Source organism: Portunus trituberculatus, chromosome 15 (assembly GCF_017591435.1).
Source record: "Portunus trituberculatus isolate SZX2019 chromosome 15, ASM1759143v1, whole genome shotgun sequence".
Taxonomy (NCBI): domain Eukaryota; kingdom Metazoa; phylum Arthropoda; class Malacostraca; order Decapoda; family Portunidae; genus Portunus; species Portunus trituberculatus.
The window spans coordinates 18,761,129-18,778,628 of record NC_059269.1 but is presented as its reverse complement, the minus strand read 5'-3'; the positions used below and the strand labels follow the sequence as shown (position 1 = coordinate 18,778,628).

General features: G+C 43.2%; 1 protein-coding gene across 4 annotated transcripts in view; it reads left to right on the top strand.

The window, feature by feature from the left end:
* Window positions 1-17,500, top strand: part of LOC123504059 (protein bowel-like) — a 49,486-nt gene that overhangs the window by 19,671 nt on the left and 12,315 nt on the right. For 2 of the 4 annotated variants that reach the window (XM_045254324.1, XM_045254322.1), the window contains exon 2: window positions 241-268. The exons of 1 other annotated variant lie outside the window; for it this stretch is intronic. The gene's annotated coding sequence lies outside the window, so the exon portion shown is untranslated. The remainder of the gene's footprint in view (window positions 1-240; window positions 269-17,500) is intronic. One more of the 4 variants, XM_045254323.1, reaches the window with a different exon arrangement.

Sequence of the window (17,500 nt, the reverse complement as noted above, 5' to 3'; positions counted from 1 at the left end):
TATATATATAAGAGAGAGAGAGAGAGAGAGAGAGAGAGAGAGAGAGAGAGAGAGAGAGAGGAAAAAAGCGGGATGTGAAAAACTTGTCCCGACTCAGCGTACTCATTTTACAGTCTGCCCGGAGCTCTCTCTCTCTCTCTCTCTCTCTCTCTCTCTCTCTCTCTCTCTCTCTCTCTCTCTCACTCTTCTATCCTCGCTCGTACTTTTATCCTAATTTGTGTTTTCTCTATTTGATTTCAGAAGACGTGGCCTTTGAGAACATCCTTAGGTAAGAAGAGTTTAGTCACCATCATCATCACCATCACCATCATCATCATCATCATCATCATCATCATCACCATCATCATCATCATCATCATCATCAGTGGGATAATCATTCACTATTCATCTCTGTACATTTTATCCATTTCGCTTCATGCTAAAGTGAAAATATCTTCCTTAGTTTTGCCTTTCACTAACTCGCCCGCTCTTCTGCGCCCTTCTCAGTCACTCACCATTACGATCATGTCTTCTATTTACTGCATCCGTTTCAACATTTTTCTTAGCTCTTGTATCTCCATCAGCATCCTCCTCCTAACACAGCCTCGCCTCTCTATAAGACCCATATTCAGAAACGCTTTGCTCTATCACCACGACTATTTTTGAAGGCTTTAGTTGAAGATACTCATGTTTTTTTATGATTCTGGTGATGGATTAGCAAGATTTCTAGTTGATTATAAGGAGCAAATGTCTTAAAAACTCGGCTAGTCGTCTATGGGGACTTGAAAAATTGTCGTGGTTAGAGAGCCAGTCGTTTCTGAGTATGGCAGTCACTTTGCCCCTAAACCGTTAAGAATTCTTGCGTTGTTCCTCATATTGATCGTTCCTGCATGGTCTTGTCTAGCCTCGGCTCGTGTCACAATTGCAACAGCTCCATTAAAAGTAACAGGAGAATTTTGAGGATGTGTACGTGACTCCAGTGATGGTTTAACAAGTATTCTGCATCACCAGTAGGAGAACCACGCATGGGAACTGGCCTAATTGTCTCTGTGGCCTTTGGGAATGGTTCTTATAGGGAACAAAGCGTCTTAGAATGCGGGGCCAGCCAACCTTCAGGGGCCGGAATGTGACTGGGGGTTGAGTTTTGATGAAGTGAAGATAGGAGTGAAGGAGGAACTGTACGGGGGATGCTGATAAAAATGGAGCATCAATCACGTCAGAGAGAGAGAGAGAGAGAGAGAGAGAGAGAGAGAGAGAGAGAGAGAGAGAGAGAGATGCAGTACGTGTCTTCTTGATGAATGAATGATACCTAAATTGGCTTCCACCTAACCCACTGTGAGAGAGAGAGAGAGAGAGAGAGAGAGAGAGAGAGAGAGAGAGAGAGAGAGAGACAATTAGTAGCGGCTTACTCACTATCTTTATCCGTAATCTTCCTTAATCTTTCTTTTTCGCTACTTATATTTGCGAACTCCTCCTCCTCCTCCTCCTCCTCCTCCTCCTCCTCCTCCTCCTCCTCCTCCTCCTCCTCCTCCTCCTCCTCCTTCTCCTCCTCCTCCTGATGATCACTTGGAGATAATCTTAGCGCTCTTCAGCACTGATCACCCTGAAAAGAGAGAGAGAGAGAGAGAGAGAGAGAGAGAGAGAGAGAGAGAGAGAGAGAGAGAGAGAGAGCTGAGGAACAAATCATTTGCTTTGTCATTCCTTCTTCATCATCACTATCTTCTTCTTCTTCTTCTTCTTCTTCTTCTTCTTCTTCTTCTTCTTCTTCTTCTTCTATTGGTGCTTTTTCTGTATTTTGTTCCACCCATCTTTCCTTCGCCAGTTTCCTTTATTTCTCCTTTTTTTTCGTGTTCCTCTTTATCTTTCCTTCCTTTCTATCTTCCATCCTTCATCCTCTCTTTCCTTTTCTTGTCTTCTTATAGCCTCCGCTTTCTCCCCTTTTCCAGTTATTCTTCCGTCTCGTCCCTATTCCGCCCTCCTCCTCCTCCTCCTCCTCCTCCTCCTCCTCCTCCTCCTCCTCTCCCAGTAGGTGATGACGCCGCTATCTTTACCATCTGGCTTACAACTATTATTCTCTGCCTGCCGTCTCTCTCTCTCTCTCTCTCTCTCTCTCTCTCTCTCTCTCTCTCTCTCTCTCTCTCTCTCTCTCTACCTTATGTGATTTTTCTTAACGTCTCTAACCGATGTTCTGTATATGTTTTGTGTTTTTTTTGTGCCATTTCATAATCATCAGCCTTATTTTGTCCTTTCTGTTGACGTTATCATAAATTAATTTTCGTCAGTAGTTCCTCCTGTTTATCTTGAATTATCGCCGATTTATTGTTATCTCTGTAAGTCACGGTCTGAGTATTTCTCCGTGCATCTCAAGTTTGTTTTTCTCTCAGGCAGTTATTTCCGAGAACTCTTTTCGTTTCTGCATTGGATTCCTTTGCTTATTCGAGTAAGTTTCATTTTTCTATTTTTTTTTCTAGTATCTCAACTGTTTTCTCTCCAACGCAATTACCTCCAAAGCTCTTTTCCTTTTTACATCAAACACATAACCTTTATTTGTTCGCCTGACTTCCATTTTTCTCCTGCTGGCCTCTGTTCCCTCCCGGACCCCGCGGCGCCTCCCCGCTGCCGGGCGCCTGGCGAGGGGCAGACCTCTTGGGGCACTTCCTCTTAGCGGGACGGCGCGACCATCAATTCTGGTATCAGGAGCTGGGCGGGCGGAGGGGCGGTGCGTCGCGGCCTCACTCACTGTGTTACTAAGGCCTGTATTTAGAAACGCTTCGATCTTTCACCACAAGTCTTTGCAATGGTCATATAGTTGATTAACCAGCTTCTCATTAGTAAGCTCCTGTTAATAATTTATGTGGAAGTCTTATTAATCTGTCACTACAACCATATAAACGTCCTTAAAACACGCGCATCTTAAACTGGAACTAAAGTTTTCAGAATATGAACCTAAGAGGACTACATTCCCAAACTGTTCGGTCCCACTAACTTCAATTGTTTTCCAAAACTTATAATTACCTCCATGTATCTGCAACTATTTTCTCTTTAGTGCTATTATTTTGTAAGGCCTTTGATTTAGGAACTGGGTGTCCGGTGGTGGGATCGGTGCGTAGCGGGGTAAAAATGTAAGAAGACTAGATCCTCAATCGCTTCAGAATCACATGTTAACACTTATCAAACTGTACTTGAAGTCAGTAGAGTCTGCATGCATGTTTTTCATGATTCTAAGGAAAGCTTAACCATAAACTGCACTGATAATGGCAAAAATACCCATGAGAATCCCCCCAAAAAATAGTTTCTGGGTGTTTCAAAATAGTTCGTAAGACGTTCCAGAGTGCGGGCGCTGCTGGACAACAAAATCACCGTTACCCTGCTCACTGGGAGATCCTGAGGCCGCAAATGTCCCTATATTGTGTGATGTGAAAAAATCAGCTCTGTAAGCAATTTATCTCATGAGGACAGTTTTCTAAGGCTAGTTAATTTATCATGGGGTGTTTCTTTCCATTAGTGATGTAGAGTAATTGCGTTAAATTGTCAGAATACTACTGGGATCATGAAGACGCCCTTGATAAGCCCTTTAGCTGCTACTGGAGCTTGTTAAGTCTAGTCGAGATGAGACGACGAAAGGCTTTACCTCTTCAGTACCATGACGCATCTTTATATTCCTTCTGCTTACTATTTGATGATTTTATACAGCTTCAGAAACTTATGTGGGGGGATTAAAATAGTGAAGACTGTAGCCATTAATCTCCTGACCTCTATAGACCTTTCGTAATGTCAATAGTAGAATAGTCTAATAGCACACAAAATTGAAGGTAGAAATGCGTCCCAGTACTGAAGGGGTTACGAATCAAAGTTTCATTCTTGTTTACCTTCTACTTTATTCTCGTCCTCGTTAGTGCAGTTGTTGCTGATTCAGTGTGTATTTAGTCATCACCTTCCAATTTACTCGTGTGTAGGACTTTGTTGATAGAAAGATAGAAGTTGTACATTTGAATCAACGTTTTGAGAGAATTTGTAGATTATGTGGAGGAAGCAATGCAGTGTTAATTCTCTCTCTCTCTCTCTCTCTCTCTCTCTCTCTCCTGCAGCGCTCCACTTCTCCACTTCCCCTTTTTCTTCCCTCTCCCTTCCCTCTGTCTCCTCTCCCTTCCTTCCCTTCCTCCATGCTCCCTCCCCCTCTTCCTCCTTCCCATGCTCCCTCCCTCCCTCCTTTCATCTCTCCTGCTGCGTCGCTCCCCTCTTCACCTCCTCAAGGATTCCTCTCTCCCTCTTCCCTCTCCTCTCCCTCCTCCTCCTCCTCCTCCTACACACTCTCTCTCTCTCTCTCTCTCTCTCTCTCTCTCTCTCTCTCTCTCTCTCTCTCTCTCTCTCCCAGTAATGAGTCAGTAAATCTGGCCACAGAGGCATGACGCTGCTCTCTCTCTCTCTCTCTCTCTCTCTCTCTCTCTCTCTGTGGGAGGTGTTTCTTAAGCTTTTAGTCCTTCAGATCAGAAAAGAGAGAGGGCGTTTGTAGTGGTGGTGATGGTGGTGGTGATGGCTGCGATAGTGGTGGTGATGGTTGTGGTGTTGGTATCGCAAATGACATCTTTCCACGTTGTATAGTGAGTATCAGTGTGTATGGTTATTTGCTGGGAGTTCTTTGTCCTTTAGTAATGAATGGTGATGACGATGATACCACAACTGCTATGGTCATACAAATACGAAGTTTCCATCTCTTTTCGTGTGTCTGGTTAATACTCATGGGGAATTTAAGTGGTTTTGGTTATAAGTGAATGTTGAATGCTTTACAATTTGTGAGGAAGTATAAAGATGATAAATGTAACTCATATTAGCAGTTTCTTTCCTTATTGTCGTATTTTAAGGGATTGGGAGTGGAAGAAGGGAGAAGAGAGAAAGAGAGTAAGGAAGTAAAAGGAAGATTATGAAGAGTATCGTTATCTTCCTTCTCTTTGCATCCTTTTCTCACCTTCCTTTCTTCGCTTTCATTCACCTTCTCTCATCTACTCTCTCCTCCTTTAGTATCTGTGCACTGTGAAAGTAAGAGTGTAATTAAACTGTTACGGAAGATTATGAAGGGCATTGTTATCTTTCTTCTCTTCGCATCCTTTTCTCACCTTCCTTTCTTCACTGTCATTCACCTTCCTTCATCTAGTCTCTCCTCTTGTACACTCTGTCTTTCCTTCAGCATTGTTCTCTCTGTCATCTTCTACTCCTTCACTTGACTTTGATTCTCCTTTCGTGTCTCATCTTCTTTCTTTAATTCATCATCACCTTTCTTTCCCTTCCTACGAGTACACTAACGTTTAATCAATCGTTCATATATTTTTACCTTCGTGTCCTTCACCAATATACTCGCAAATTACTTTCCTTGTCGCATTTCCTTGCTCAGTAATTTCCTTTCGCATATTCACACATATTCATCCCCCTTCACTGACCCTCCTTCCTTTCCGCATCTCCCTGCACTCAGTAACCTGTCCTTCTTTCATATATCCTCACCCATACTCCTTCCTTCATTAATCTTTGGTCGCTAACCTCCAGACTGAAAGACTTGACACGAGGAAAAGATCTCAAGGCTGAACAAATGTTAACTTCATGGCTAGACACACACACACACACACACACACACACACACACACACACACACACACACACACACACACACACACGGGCAGGCAGGCAAGGATGGGGTCTGTACCTTATGTGCGTAAATACAGACCATCTTAGATATGTGGCTGATAAAATTACGTAATCATTAGTTTCTAGACGTACTCTTCCTTTGCCTCCCCCTCTCCCTCTCCCTCTCCCTCTCAGCCGCTCTCCCTTCCTCCAGGCTCATCCCTTCTCTCTCTCTCTCTCTCTCTCTCTCTGCAATCTTTCTTTTCCTTCGGTGTTTCTTAGTTTTTACTTTGGTTTTGCGTTTCTTTCTTTCTCTCTCTCTCTCTCTCTCTCTCTCTCTCTCTCTCTCTCTCTCTCTCTCTCTCTCTCTCTGGCTGTTAGGTACCATTATTTTCACATAAGAAGAATCGTAGTGAGAGAGAGAGAGAGAGAGAGAGAGAGAGAGAGAGAGAGAGAGAGAGAGCATGGTATGGGTAATAGACGTTTTCGCAGTGAAGTGTGAATACAGACCACCAAATACCAAACACACACACACACACACACACACACACACACACACACACACACACACACACACACACATGAAATAATGTTAGTAGTTTTACACGTGAATGTTAAGATTTGGGAGAGGGATGCAATATCTTTTTTCATTAGATTGCTGTGAAATTTGAAGTGATAGAAGAAGATGCTAATGAGAAGGAAAATCTTAAGGAGGAGGAGGAGGAGGAGGAGGAGGAGGAGGAGGAGGAGGAGGAGGAACATTAACAAAGAAGTAAAAAAGAAATCTGAGCATACTCTCACGGTGAGGCGAAAACTGGCGCTTCCTAACACCTGCTGCTGCTGCAAGTGTGTGTGTGTGTGTGTGTGTGTGTGTGTGTGTGTGTGTGTGTGTGTGTGTGTGTGTGTGTGTGTGTGTGTAAAAATCTTATCACTAACAATAATTTACATTCATTTCATATATCTAACGGTAACTTACGTATTACAACTCAGTGCTCCATCTCGTAAACCTAACATTACAACCTGTGTGTCGAGGAACGTTCACTCTTGCTCACGAACTGCTAGATTTGTTGCATTTACTTTCATTGTGTGTTTTTTAGGTGTCGTGCTACTACTACTACTACTACTACTACTACTTTACTACCACCATCACAACCACTACTACCACCACCTCACCTATAAGACAAACACTTCAATAGTAGGTGGCGTTTCCTCAGTTTCATCTCCTATTCATAAGTCCTTATTTTTAAAGCTTTGTTCGCTCTTCTTGTCTTTTAAGGTACACGGAGATGAGTGTGGTATGCTGCTCATTCATTGCTCGAGTCTACTGTAATTTTTTTTTTCGTCATGTTGTCACAGTTAGGAAGGGAAAATATCAGGCAGTCAGTTGGTGTTCATAACTCATGGTTGAGCTATATAAGAAATCTAGGAGGTCTTTATTTTCTTTGTTTTTCCATTTCATTTTCCTTTTTTTCTTTTTTCATTCTTTCTGTACCTATCTTCCTGTTTATCTCTTCACATTTCTTATGATTACTTTTTTTCTCCTTTCTACCATCTTGCCGTCTTCTTTTATACCATGTGGGCTTTTCACGGGAATTTATGGGCTAAAGAGGGTACTTTTTGGGGCACCTCCTATCTGAAACCCCACCCGCTAGGAAACCGTTGCTCGGGGTGAGGAAGCCCAACCTACACTCGGACCGTGGACAGGATTCGAACCCGTGCGCTTGGAGACCCCTCCCTCGCACCCCAAAGCACGCATGGTTCCACTGTACCACGACTCTGTTCTTCTCTTTCCTTCCCTTCTTTTCCTGTCCTTCCCTTATGTAAAGACTTTCACGAACGCACCTTGCCAGTATTACAGCTTTTTATCTAGAAATGTTGAAACTCACCAGAAACTTATCACAAACTTCTTGGCTTCGATTTTTATCTATTATGTGTGTGTTGTATATTGCGGTGGTGGTGGTGGTGGTGGTGGTGGTGGTCGTGGTAATAATTAGATGCAAGGAAAAAAAAAATAGAAGGTAATATGAATCCAGCAACTAAATTGAGTGTTATCAGTTTATTAAAGTTTTGTGTGTGTGTGTGTGTGTGTGTGTGTGTGTGTGTGTGTGTGTGTGGGTGGTGGATGGGTGGGTCTCTCTCTCTCTCTCTCTCTCTCTCTCTCGTCAGGACTCATTAAATCTTGGCGTCTGATAGAGAAAAATAAATAGATAATGAGAGAGAGAGAGAGAGAGAGAGAGAGAGAGAGAGAGAGAGAGAGAGAGAGAGAGAGAATATTCATACACACACACACACACACACACACACACACACACACAACGAAAGAGAGAGAGAGAGAGAGAGAGAGAGAGAGAGAGAGAGAGAGAGAGAGAGAGAGAGACTCATAAGGTTCCTCATTGCCGGGGGCCTAACCACATACCCTTCTTGTCCTCCTCTTCCTCCTCCTCCTCCTCCTCCTCCTCCTCCTCCTCCTCCTCCTCCTCCTCCTCCTCCTCGCCCACACCCAAAGTTGATCCCCTAAGGCCCGGCACTCGTCCACGCACGCAATATCTGCACGCAACTCTCTCACTTGGACTGCCTCGTGTGTAATTTGGCTTGGCAGGAGACACGCAGAGAGAGAGAGAGAGAGAGAGAGAGAGAGAGAGAGAGAGAGAGAGAGTCTTATCTTAGTCTTGTTTGTATTCTCTTGTTGACATTAAGAGTAACTGATATTACTGTAGATTGTAAGTAATTTTAGCTACTGTTGTTTGTCTGTCGGTGTGTGTGTATGTGTGTGTGTGTGTGTTATTGCACTGCTCTCTCTCTCTCTCTCTCTCTCTCTCTCTCTCTCTCTCTCTCTCTCTCTCTCTCTGTATCTCTAGTAATGCTGTTTTTTCTATTCTTTTCCTTTTAATGATAGATTCTACCCATTGACGGAAAGTTAAGAGGAATAATATTTATGACACTCTGAAATAGTTAATCACAAGCATTTTACCTGTGAAAGGGATGAAAGAGTAAGTAAGTTAACTCCTGCATGAATTTACTGATAGTGAAAGTGAATAGTGTGGTAAAGGATATACTAAAAATCAATAAAAAGGAATATATAACGATGGAAAGGGAAAATATGATTAAATTTGCTATAGAAACGTGAGAAAATGATGAGAAAATAGAAATAGGAAAGTAAGAAAATAAGCCTGACTTCAATTAGGGTGGAATGAATAGTTTGGTCGTATATTGTGTTAAAAAATTAAAGAAAGGCATGAATAATAGTTGATAATAGTAATTGAAGTCAAAAGGAAGATAAAATGTAAAAAAAAAAAAAAAACTGAAAGATTTGAATTTATTGCTACTTCTATTTCTCCTCACTTCTCTTCCTCTTCCTCCTCTTGACGTGGTTTCTTATATATTTTCTTATTTATTTTCCTTCCTTATTATCTTCTTTCTTTGTTCTTTCATTCGTCTTCTTTTTTTTTATTTTAAGCGTTTATTTATTTATTTTTTTAATTTTGCTGATTTTCTATTTTACCTCCTTTTTTTGCATTCTCTTCCTCCTCCTCCTCCTCCTCCTCCTCCTCCTCCTCCTCCTCCTCCTCCTCCCGTGGGACTACGTTGCCTCCCTGAGGGTCGCTAATTTTTAGAGATGGATGATTCTCTCTCTCTCTCTCTCTCTCTCTCTCTCTCTCTCTCTCTCTCTCTCTCTCTCTCTCGTATGACAGTCACTTCGGCGGCGGCAGGAAATAAGTGGTTCATATTTCATTGTGACTTTGGCAGACTCAATTTGAACCGCTGTTATTTATACCTGTTTGGCACGGCGCTCCGGAGGAACAGGTGGGCTACGTGCATCTCTCTCTCTCTCTCTCTCTCTCTCTCTCTCTCTCTCTCTCTCTCTCTCTCTCTCTCTCTCTCTATATATATATATATATATATATATATATATATATATATATATATATATATATATATATCAGTAATGCCTTTTTGCTTCTTGTTCTTGCTCTTGCTCTTGTTCTTTTCTTTTTCCTCCTCCTCCTCCTCCTCCTCCTCCTCCTCCTCCTCCTCCTCCTCCTCCTCCCCTTAACGCCAAAGCTAACAATTTATTTTTCCTTTTCTTTATTTTTTTATGTATTGAGCAAAGAAACCTTGGTCTTCCCTTACACACACACACACACACACACACTCTCTCTCTCTCTCTCTCTCTCTCTCTCTCTCTCTCTCTCTCTCTCTCTCTCTCTCTCTCTCTCTCTCTCAATTAGTGTTATTCATGTATTACTTCATAACTTCACATCTGTAACTTCACTTAGGCAGCTTTATGTCATTTTAGCCGCCTATTACTGGTGTATCTGCTACGTTATTATTCCTGCCGTTATCATGGCCATTAAATCACCACTGATCATTACAGTATCTAGTAATATATTGCTTTTTAATTTTTCTCTCATTTTTTCCTTTTGAGAGTATATATGTGTGATAATTTGTGTTTTGGTTGATATGTATGTTTGTTGAGTGCGTGTGTGTGTGTGTGTGTGTGTGTGTGTGTGTGTGTGTGTGTGTGTGTGTGTGGATAGTGAATGTTCAAAGCTGGCGAGTTTTTTGTGTTGTAAGATTGATAACTTTTCCTGTTTTTTTTTTTTTTGTTTCTGTGTTTGCTTTTGTTCTTCTTTATATTCTCCTTTTTCTCATATCTTTCGTTCTTGTTGTTTTTCTCATATCATCGTTCTTTACTGTTCATACGTATCATAATAGCCTTACTGCTCTCTCTCTCTCTCTCTCTCTCTCTCTCGCTCGCTCGCTCTGGGCTAGATTTTTAAGTTAAGTCCCAGACGCTAATGATCGAGTCGTGATTAGAGAATAACATCCGTGTTACACGCCTTCACCCGTGGGCGGCGGCGGCGGCGGCTGCGGCGGTGGTAGGGCTGTGGCACGGGCGGAAGACATAAGATTCAAGTACGTGTGAACGGGTGTTGTTTTAACGTGTCTGCGTGGGTGTAGGGAAGACTTGTCTCCTGTGGTGTGTGTATGTGTGTGTGTGTGTGTGTGTGTGTGTGTGTGTGTGTGTGTGTGTGTGTGTGTGTTTTCGTTTTTCAGGGCAGGTTAATCGTCAGGGAAGAGCACCATGAAGTAGAAGGAGGAGCAATAATGTCAGAAGGAGAATAATATATGGACACTATAAAAAGAAGATAACAATGAGAAAGACAGTGAATATTTTTAAGCATGAAGAAGAGATAGTAATGAGAGAAAAAGGAGAGAATAGAAAAATAATTGGGACATGAATGAGATTTAATAAAAGTATAATCAGAAAGAATCCTTAATTAATAAACTAGAAGACAAAGAGAAGAGACAGAGAGAAAAAGAACAAAGCAATAGACAGTCGGACACACATTCATCGTAAAAGTAAAAAAAAAAAAAAACACAATAAATCAACGAGGACTTAATAAAATATATAAGAACTAGCACATGTAACAAGTCACGCAACACTCCATTCACTGCCTCCCAAAAGTATTAAGTGTGACCTGCTCAAAATTAATTGCCAGTGTGAGAGACTTACTACAGGTCAGGGAAGGACACACGACACAGTGAAAGTGACGCAAAACATTTATTTTCTCGACTTTCTCGCTGCTCTGGTTTAGATTTAGCAAACAAGTGGATGACGAGACGAGTTTGCTTCAAGAGTCTCCTTGTCAGTGCTAGTTATTGCTCGAGGTATGTTCTTTATATTCGGGTTAACCTATTTAGTATTGGAACGCATTTGTAGCTTGAATTTTTGGTGTCTTTTTTATGTTATGGCCTATAGCGTCTGTAGGTATACTTGAAGAGTATTGGAAGTGCTGTTAAGCTTCCATCCACTATTAGCGCAGGCAATTTTATTTATAGTGGTACCCATATTAGGGGCCCATATCACCAACCAAGCGCATCTTTGGTGTAACCACTTATAGAATCTGGGTAGCATGGTGCCATGTAGGTGACTTTAAACCACTCGACAAATGGCAAAGTTTCAACGCGGTACTTGGTGGGATTCGAACCTACGCGTGGACGTCTGCCTGATCTCGCCCTCACCACCTTATTCATTACGCCACCGCCTCCGTCTGATTAAACGATTTTATTTACATGAGGAAGGATCTATGGAGGCCAGAAAATTAATAACCAGAGTCTTCACTATTTTAATCCCCACATAAGTTTCTGAAATTGTATAAAATCGTCAAATAGTAACCAGAATCAAAAGGAAAACTCGTCATGGTACTGAGGGGGGTTAATGTCGGGCGTCGTGCAGGATTAGTTTGTCAGAGTGGAGTGTTGGATGGTCAAGTGCATCATGGTCTGGTGGTTAAGTGGATGGTTGGATGCTCGGGTGGATGGTTGAGTGGATAATCGAGATGGATGAGCAGACTCATGGATGGTTGCTTGGTCGGAAGGACGGTCGAGAAATTGTCAGATTGTCATGTGGCGTGGCGATATCTGTAAGGCATCTCTCTCTCTCTCTCTCTCTCTCTCTCTCTCTCTCTACGTAATACTATCATTTCGTCTAGCAGTAAAGTTCCCAAATGGACCTTAATTCCAGTCACTGTAAAAATGAAGGCTGGTAGGAGGAGGGAGAGAGAGAGAGAGAGAGAGAGAGAGAGAGAGAGAGAGAGAGAGAAAGAGAAAGGCACAACAGACAGCACCAGACATAGACTTAAGACAATGTTCTAGGACAATAACGCCGCATATCCAATATATTCAAAGCGCTCTAGTTGAGGTGACAGAAATCTTCAAGGGCAATTTTAAGGTTCTAGTAAGGAATTAACATGATCTTTACGTTATTAATAGCAAAAAATAGTCTTGAGAACCCAGCTAATCATTTTTATGGCTTCTGAAAATAGTCGTGCAGAGAGAGAGAGAGAGAGAGAGAGAGAAGCGTTTCTGAATAAGGGCTCGTCGGATTGGCCAGGACGAAAGGGAGGTACTGCACTGCACTAAACCGCGAGGCTGCCGACAAGTTCCTGTGATTACCAGCCTTCCCTTGTCCGGTGATAGGGGTCAGAGGAGAGCTGGCTTGTGGAGGGTCGCAGTCTTTGGCCACATCTATAAGTTAATGAAGCGTTATACGAGTGATTTCTTTTGTCTGGATTATACCTGTGTGTGTCGTGCGGTGATGGTCTCTCTCTCTCTCTCTCTCTCTCTCTCTCTCTCTCTCTCTCTCTCTCTCTCTCTCTCTTTTTTTTCTTTTTTTTTTAGTATTAGTGAGGTTGTGTGTGTGTGTGTGTGTGTGTGTGTGTGTGTGTGTGTCTCTCTCTCTCTCTCTCTCTCTCTCTCTAGCAGCAGCACAGCATCTTTCTCGCTCCCCTCTTGCTTCTCCTCCTCCTCCTCCTCCTCCTCCTCCTCCTCCTCCTCCTCCTCCTCCTCCTCCTTGTCTAATCTTCCTCCACTTCTTGATGCTCTCTCTCTCTCTCTCTCTCTCTCTCTCTCTCTCTCTCTCTCTCTCTGACACGGGTGCGAGCAGCGGATTCATCTCTCCCACCTTCCCTCCCTCCCTCTTTCGCTCCCTTCAGCCGACGCCTCCTCCTCCTCCTCCTCCTCCTCCTCCTCCTCCTCCTCCTTCCTTGCGTCTTGGTCTCTCCCTCCTTCCTTTCCTCTCTATCTTCTCCCTCTTTCTTCATTTGCGGCGCATCTTTGCATCTCTCTCTCTCTCTCTCTCTCTCTCTCTCTCTCTCTCTCTCTCTCTCTCTCTCTCTCTCTCTCTCTCTCTTTCCTTCACGCCATGAAGAGACAGACAAAGGTGGCAAAATTATCATAAAATTTGCATGCAGCTTGCTACTGTCGATTGCATGACGGTCAAAACACGTGCTTGTGTGTGTGTGTGTGTGTGTGTGTGTGTGTGTGTGTGTTTGTGTGTGTGTTCTTGCACGTAACATACCGAGAACCTGTTTCGTGCATGAATGATACTTTGTCTGACTGGGTGGTGGTGGTGGTCGTGATGGTGGTGATGGTGGTGGTGGTGATGGTGGTAGTGGTGATCGTGGTGGTGGAAGAGTTGCCCTTTTTTTTATGTTTTCTTGAATTTATCCGTCTGTCTCCTCCTCCTCCTCCTTCTCCTTCTCCTCCTCCTCCTCCTCCTCCTCCTCCTCCTCCTCCTCCTCCTCCTCCTCCTCCTCCTCCTCCTCCTCCTCCTCCTCTACACAGACAGATGAATATTAGTAGACATCTTCAATTCAGAAGCTGTCACTTGTGGGCCTATTAACTTTTTTTTTTGCAGCTTCCTTTGCGTTCTTAACTGAAGTAACAAGGTTCAAATAATAATAACATGTAAACTGAAGCTCTTGAATTGGCCCACCACCACCACCACCACCACCACCACCACCACCACCACCACCACCACTGCTGCTGCTACAAGGAGTCGGGACTAATCTCATGTCTTCCTTCAGTGCAGTGTCCAAGGATAGATAGAAATTGGAACTTGATATCGTTGTCGGCCTCGTGTGGTACTTAAAACAACATACGAAAATGAGAGAGAGAGAGAGAGAGAGAGAGAGAGAGAGAGAGAGAGAGAGAGAGCTTGGTCCACAACTGGCAGCGGCTAAATCAGAAGTCGTGCAATAAAATGTCAAGATATGTATTTACTTTTGTGCTTTTTCTTCTTCTTCTTCTTATAATTGTGTTGATCTACATTACTTTGGTTTGCATAGATATTAGATTTTCCGAGAAGAGATGTGATTTGAACCTTTTTCTTCTTCTTCTTCTTCTTCTTCTTCTTCTTCTTCTTCTTCTTCTTCTTCTTCTTCTTCTTCTTCTTCTTCTTTTATTCTTCTTCGTGTTGATTTGTTTTTCATTGCTGTTTTTTTTTTCATTTTCCTCTTCTTCTTCTTCTTTTGCTTTTCTTCTTCTTCTTTCTTGTCTCCTGCTACTTTACTTCTCTCTCTCTCTCTCTCTCTCTCTCTCTCTCTCTCTCTCTCTCTCTCTCTCTCTCTCTTGCCTGCTCCGTCTCTGTTTAGTGTAGGTTAGTCATACAAACAACCTAGTAAGGGCCTCAAGGTCTGCTGCTGTTTGTCTCCCATTGTATTCCCCCTTGCATAGTCATTCTTCTCCTATTCTTTGTGCTGGTGATGGTAATGGTAGTAGTAGTAGTAGTAGTAGTAGTAGTAGTAGTAGTAGTAGTAGTAGCTGTAATAGCGTTTTCCCTTTTCTTTTTCTTTCTTTATTGAATGCTTGCTTACTTGTTTGATGTCTTTATTCTTTGTCTTTATTCTTTTTTCCTCCTCCTCCTCCTCGTCTTTCTCCTCTTTTACATGTGATGGTGGTGGTAGTCGCAGCGGCGGCAGTGGCGGCGGCGATGGTAGTAGCTATGAGCACAAGAACCATTCCTATGCTCTGTTGAATCCTTTAATTGCGCACCAGTGTTATGCTGAGACTTGAGGGACCACCGTGGATATCAGTGGCTATCGAGAGTACATGCTTCCTTTGCCACCAGCACCTCGTCAACGCCACCCGCTCAGTTACACAAGCCAGCATCGCCAAGGACTGCATTCTGACACACTTCTGGCCAGACATCCACTACTCCCAGAAGCTTCTTGTTGAAGTTAGGCGAGTTTTCAATGTTATTTTTGCTGTACTACTGATGGATTAACTTTTGTATGTTTTAATCCCTTCAGTACTGGGACTCATTTTTACCTTGAGTTTTGGGTGTGACTAGACGATTTTATTAACATTAGGAAGGGTCTATGGAGGTCAGAAGTTTAATGGCCAAAGTCTTCACTATTTTAATCCCCCATCATAAGTTTGTGAAGCTGTATAAAATCACCAAATAGTAATCAGAATGAATATGGAAACGCGTCATGGTACTGAAGGGATTAACAGGAGAAATACGAATGAGAATCTGGTTAAGTATATACGTGGCCTTTGCAAACAGTCGTGGTGAAAGAGTAAAGGAGTTTCGGAATGCAAATCTAAGAGAGAGAAACCTTCAATACACCAAGGTCTTCTTACTCAGGTTACAGGAGGTTCTGGGGAGGGAACGGCAAGGGCCACCCACTGCGAGCTTTTGTGATTCTGTGACGCTATGCTCTGGTGAGGGACGTGGACTGGTTAGAGGAAAGGAAGCCAGTGCAGTGGTGTTAGGTGAGCGAACGGTGGCTGGCGTTAGAGTGGATGATGACTGGATGGGTGTTTGTGTGTCCGTGTGGGGGGAATGAAGGGGTGTTATGAATCCAAATCAGAGGAAAAGTTACTGTATGCGTATAGTTATGGTATATACCACCCTGACTGCTACTGATGCTACTGGTGCTGCTGCTACTGGTAATGCTGCTACTGCTACTGCTACTACTGTTGCTGCTACTGATATAGCTACTACTACTATTACTACTACTACTACTACTACTACTTCTACTTCTACTACTACTACTACGAGTACTACTACTATTGCTACTGCTGCTGTTACTACTCTAAAGACCAAGAAGGTACTTTACTACAAGTGTTGGTGTAACTGTAACTTCTACTACCACCACCACTATCACTGCTACAGCTACTACCACTACAGCTAGTAATAACAACACGGTGAGGAAGCCGAGGTCGGAGTCACAGGCAGGATATAGGATACCACCACCACCACCGCCACCACCACCGCCAGGCCCTGTGAACATAATGACGCGTGCCACTCCCCAGCGACGCCTCCATTGGGTCACTACTTCTCCACTCCGCGCCGCCCACACGCTCACCTGCTTCCGTTATCAAGCCAGACACGCAGTAAAGGCGGTGGTAACAGGTGCGGCGGTCCCCATCAGCGGGGGACGAGCACTTCATTAGCATTAACTAGAGGAAGATACACCGGTTGGACAATCTGGAGTCTGGCAGTGTGCGAGGAAGAACTGGCCTTGATATCATCACCAGATTTCTTGCTGTTAAACTTTATGACCACTGCTGCTGTTGCTCCTCCTCCTTCTTCTCCTCCTCCTTCCTCAGCTTCTTCTTCTGCTGTTGTTGCTGTTGCTGTTGCTGTTGGCCAGACCCCGTGTGTCACTGGTGCGGGTTCCTGTCTTGCTTCTGCTCTCCCAGCCGGTTCTGTGTGTGTTTCTTTGCGTGTTGCTTTACTCTCGTACTGGCTTCATTCGTGTGGGAATTTTAATTCATATTAGCTTATACTCGTACTCTGTAAGATGCTGTCCTTACTTACCACGTTCATATTTTCTTTCTTTCATTTTCTGTCAATTTCTTGGTGTTTTAGTTACTCCCTAGACTCGTGTTCTTAAAAATAGCGTGACCTTTATATTGGCCCATTTGCAAACCTCACTGATTATTGTTGTTATTATAGTCGAATCTAAATTCTGTTTTGAAACCCTTGGAAACACCAGTAGCGTCCACTAGAGGCTGTTACGTGTAGCGCTGATAAGGCGGTGAAGTGTTGGAATATATGGAGCCTTGTAATGTGCGATCTTATCAGTAGATGGTGTAGTGTTGCGTTTGCTATACCCTGTCTGTCACTTGTTCCTGCCTTGTGTAATATTCATTCGTGAAAAAAGATAAAAACATCCTCTTAGTTCTCAGATTATTCTCAGGATCTTCTGCCAAAGTGTGTTATATTCTTGTCTCTAGTGGAGGTAGTGTTAGTAGTAGTGGTGTTGGTAGTAGTGAATAGTAGTAGTAGTGCTGGTGTTAGTAGTAGTAGTAATAGTACTGGTGGTCGGTGCGGGCGCTCATAAGGGTGGTTAAGTGACATAAGTATGCTGGTTTTCTCTCTCTCTCTCTCTCTCTCTCTCTCTCTCTCTCTCTCTCTCTCTCTCTCTCTCTCTAAGGGCACGGCCGAAGCTAATCCCTGCCTCTCTTGTCACCTCACGCACCACCTTGGCAAGCCGGCCCGCATCTAACACTGCTACCACCGCTACTGTTGCTGCTACTTACTTATGCCATAAAGAAACACTCGAGCCTGACTATAGGACAACTCATGGGTGTGTACATCAACTGGTCC